The sequence below is a fragment of the Populus trichocarpa genome, chromosome 15 (assembly GCF_000002775.5).
Source record: "Populus trichocarpa isolate Nisqually-1 chromosome 15, P.trichocarpa_v4.1, whole genome shotgun sequence".
Lineage (NCBI taxonomy): Eukaryota > Viridiplantae > Streptophyta > Magnoliopsida > Malpighiales > Salicaceae > Populus > Populus trichocarpa.
Window position 1 is genome coordinate 8,718,018 of NC_037299.2, and position 4,932 is coordinate 8,722,949.

Here is a 4,932-nt window from a genome sequence, read left to right on the forward strand (position 1 = left end):
CATTTATCCTTTGAAGTGGGTATTTTTTTTCTTTATTATCACTATATTCAACTATCTATAATCAATACAGAGTCGGAAGGTGTCATCGTTTTTCTTCACGAATAATATTAGAGCTTCTTATAGGAAATTTCTGGGTCAAATAAACCCCTTTATAATCTCATCTACTAATGCACATGTGTTATTGGAAAACCATTAACCTAAAAAAGATGGTAAATTTAAGTATATTTTATGTTTTGATACTTACACATTTAAGACAATTTTTACTATCAACTTTAAAAGCATATTATTTCAAAAATAAATAATTAAAAAAAAATAACATGAAAAACACATATTTGACCATTTTAAGTGTTGTGTTTTAAGATATACAATTGAATAAACTTTTAGGAAGTTAAATTTCTTTGAAATAAATCCATGTTATGAAATTATCAATTAAATAAGTTGCTGTGTTGTGGAGGTTTCTTCCAAAAACAGGTCTTGTTTTATTTAATTTCATTTTTATAGCAAAAAAAAAAAACAAGAAGAAATAGTTCATAGTTTAGAGGATATTATAAGAAGTAAAACGAAAATTGAATTACTTTGGAAAAGAAATTTAAAAAGTGAACTTATTGATAAAAAGTAATTATAATAGAATTTACTTGTCTTTTAGTTTTGAAATTTGAACTAATAAGTAATTTTTCCAAATATTCTAGATGTAAAATATTGTAAGCTAAACCATTTTACATAAGTTTTACGATTTGATGCTTGGTAAATGGTAATTTAAAATATATTAATATTTTATAAATTAAAAAAATATTTTCTAACAAATAAACTAAGTTTAAAAAATGATATTTAGTAATTTTTTATACACTATATTACAGAAAATAAACACAATTTTTTTTGTAAAATATTTTATACAAGATAAACGCATCGTAAATCAAGAACGGCAACTTTATTTTATGGTTTAGAATTGAAATTTTTGCCTAGAAAATGGAATTTGGAAAGGAGGATGAGAAGAAATTGAAATCAATGTAGCTGACGTCACCTCTAAGTGGAACGTTGTCGTGTCGGAAAACATATAAATAAATCAGGAGAAGATGACAACGGTGCCGTTTCGATGTGGACGGTCGTGAGGTAGTAGGTACGCCCTATATATATGCAAGCATAAAAACAATCGAAGGCAAGGAAAACCCTAATCCCCTGTTCCTGGCTGCTTCTTTTTCTCTCTGGGCACGTTGTTCATTCCTCTTCCTAAAATGGCTTCTTCTCCTTTAGTTGTTGCAATTATAGGAGAGGAGAATCCATTTTAGGAAGGGAATGAATACTGTGTCGGTTTTACGAGGGAGACAATCTGACAAAATTATAACATGGTTTTTGTCCATTCTTGAAATTTGACATCAACTATTTCAGGTGAAAATATAATCTTTCCCTTTGAATCAATCTTTTGAAGTCATTTCATTTTGTTTTTTATTCTGTTTATTTCATGTCTTTTGTTTATTACTCTTTTTGCTTGCTGGTTGGATTTGCTGTTGTCATTTTTACAGTAATAATTTGCTTGTTATGACTGAGTTTGGCTATTTGAGATTCAAGTTGTTAGGGAGATATGTATGGAATGCATTTAGCTGTAGCCTATAGAAACAGGAAACTAGATGCGGATGATTTGCAAGGCCTTGCAAAACCCAATGTCATTGAATTTACGCTTTTAGATGCAAGGAAATATGACAAAGCAGTTGTGTTCTGTTAGCCTATGATCTTAAGCCTGGTGCAGAGGAGCCCTTGTTTCCCAATTATGGATGCGAGTGAGAATCCAGTTGAGTCAGCTTATTTCTGACAAGACTTTGGTTCAACAAATCAAATTATAACCTCTAAAGAATATGTCGCCAAATCTTGAACACCTGCATTTTGCATGTTGTTTTGGTTTGTGCTTCACCAGAAAATGGTTGGTTGCCTTGTGCTGGATCTGGTTCCCACGAACTTAGGCCAACTCCAAGTTCCTGATAGATGGATCTCGTGCTTTTATTTTTATGGTTACTCAATCTATTGTTTATTTTAATCGTTTTCGTTCTGTTTTTTTTAAGAAAAAATTGAAACCAGAAACATTAAACTTTTTGTTGTAAAAAACCAACAATTAATTAATTTTTAAATCGAACAAAATGGTTTTCAATAAAAATTTGAAAGAAAAAAAACCCACAAACGATGCTAAACAACCCTTAGTTATTCTTGTAATTTGTATAATTGATTCATTAACCTATAGTTTCAGATTAAAGCTGAGAGTGATTGAGGAGAGCAAGCGGAGAATCTATGTTTTGCGGGGTTGTGGTTACTATATTTCTGTGCTGTATTGTGGGGCAAAATCAATGTTTGGGAATTGGTTACTGTGCTGTTTTTGTTAAATTCTGTTGTATTTTTTAGATATAAATTAAACAATATGATTTATGACTTCTTAAACTCACATGTTTTTTAGAATAATTCTTAAGTTCAGAAAATGAAAAAATAATAATAATTGGGAGATAATATTAACACCATTGAATATCTAGGGTTTGTAGATGACTGATGGTACTAGGCACAATATTGAGGCATAATGATTTACTAAGTTTATGTTTTAATTCTTTGATAAATAAATCCCTTACAAAGAATTGATGTGATCCGCAAACTCTTCCCTTGTGAGAATATTTTTGAAGTCCAAGTATCTTGACGAGCATCATTAAGAAATCTGGCTCGCCTTTGGAGGTTGATTTGAGATCCGGATGACTTGGCCTAATTAGGATGAGACATATATATATATAAATAAATTTTTGGGATATTAAATCTTAAATATTTTTATTTTATTTTTTTGGATTGATTCAAATTAACCTAAGATTCGACTACTTGGCTAGGTCAACTTTCCAGTTAGGTTTCAATATAAATCAACAATTAGGAGAGTTGGGTTTAATAACTATGTTATACATATTAAGACTTTATCGCAATATAAATCAAAGAAAACTAATATAAATCCTATTGTCTTGCCTTGGTTAGGCTACTTTAGCTTGGTTAGGCTACTTTAGATTTAGAATAATTGGCTTTGGGTCTTGTGGCAGGGAGACTTGGTTAGGCTGCTTTAGATTTATAACAATGGGCTTTGGGGCGCGGTTTGTTGAAAATAAAAGGAAGATGGTTATGGGCCAGTTTCACAAAGACAGGGTGGATCTTTGGAAAATTTAAAAGCTCTATAGTATGATGTCTTTTTATAAGTTCTATAGTATGATGTCTTTTTATAAGTCCGGTTATTGTCTGGTAGGAAGCCCTCATTGTGCCTATAGGCTAATTAAGGTGGCCTACCTTGCCTTGCTTGTAGCTTCTGAATCTTATTATAAGTTTTTTCTGATGTTGGATTGATATGAATCAAAAGCATAATTTTATTTTAAGAAACATAATTTTTTATCCTAAAAATATAGAATTAATTTATAAATAACTAGTCTCACATATCTTTTTTATATTATCTATTTGGTATTTGGTATTGTGGTTGATATTGTGGTTGTGGTTTTAAAAAAACAGTTTAATAAAAAGTACTTTTTGTGAGGTTTGTTGTTAATTTTGAAGTGTTTGGTTAAAACTGCGGTTGAAATTATGGTTGAAAAAAAGCAGTTTGTTGTGTTTGGTTAATATGCTTTTTGTATGAGATTTGATTGTAAAACTACTGAAAATGACATTATATATATATAGGCAAAATATTGTTGTTTTAGAAGTATGATTACATAACAAAATGAATAATCATTGTACATTAATAAAAGTTTTTCATTGTCCCATCAAACTATTTGCAATTCCATTTCGTACAAAATCTATACTTGAAGGCCGCTGTGATCCTTGAATTGCGATTATACTCGGAAAAAACCTTATCATCTAGAATGAAATTAGAATTAGAATTATAGAATTGAAATCTAGCTGAGCGAGGTATAATATCAGGTAAAAAGTCATCTAGAATGAAATTAGAATTGCGATTATACTCGGAAAAAACCTTATCATCTTGTGATTGCCTTCTAATATAGTTATATAGTGTCATTGATGCAACTACAATTTAGTTGTGGTTTTTTTAAAAATAAAATTTTAAAAACATGTATTTGATTAAAAATATTATACAATAAATTTTTATATGTAAAATAAATAAAAAAACAGATCTATAAACATGTTTTAGTTTTTACAAAATTAAAGTTTAAATGCAATTACACGTGAATTAAAAAAATAGAAATTTTTTAGGTGGACAGAAACAAAAGTTATGAACTATTGGCAGTGTATACAGCTTTTGGTCAACTAGCAGAAAGAGAAAGGACGGTCCCTTCGGGAATTACTGCCTCCATGCTTATACAAAAAACAACATCATCTCAAGAGGCAACGAACTCTCTCTCTTGTGTTTGTTATGACAGATCGATCCTTGTTTCTTAAGGATCAAGAGAGACACTGAGGTGTGTGACCCACTATAGAAGGATTTTAAGCATGATGGCCCTTGACACACCAGACTACCTGGTCCAACGACCATTGTAACCCTTGAGTGCTTGAGTGTTTGTTCGTCAATCTTCGTCCAGATCAAGTTTAACAGAGGGGAAGGGAACAGAGCTGTTAGCTCGGGCAAGGAAAGTTTTTTGTTACAAGAAAAAAAGTGTCGGTGAGAGGAGACCACGAAGTGAAAAAGAGGTGTGAATTGCTTTTCACAAGCTGAGGTCCAACCTCAGTTTTTCCGTGGAGCTCATGTCAAATAAAAGTGTGGTTCAAGATTACCAAACATCTTAGTTATGTTTTTATCATCAGCTGCAGTGCCAAACGGGTATTTTATATTCACATTAATTGTTTTTTAATTTTTCTATATAGAATAATTATATATAGCTTACATCCACTTGAATACATGAGTTGTTTTTTTAACTTTTTAATATATGATAACTATATTACACTTTATGTCTTATATTTTTTTATAACCTATATTCA

At 30.4% G+C, this 4,932-nt stretch overlaps 1 long non-coding RNA gene across 1 annotated transcript; it reads left to right on the top strand.

Annotated features, from left to right (window-relative positions):
• Positions 1–1,094: 1,094 nt before the first annotated feature.
• LOC112324322 (uncharacterized) lies at positions 1,095–2,424 on the top strand. Its single transcript, XR_002978122.2, has 2 exons — positions 1,095–1,386; positions 2,231–2,424. It is a non-coding gene; the product is annotated as an uncharacterized LOC112324322 (long non-coding RNA).
• Positions 2,425–4,932: the final 2,508 nt, after the last annotated feature.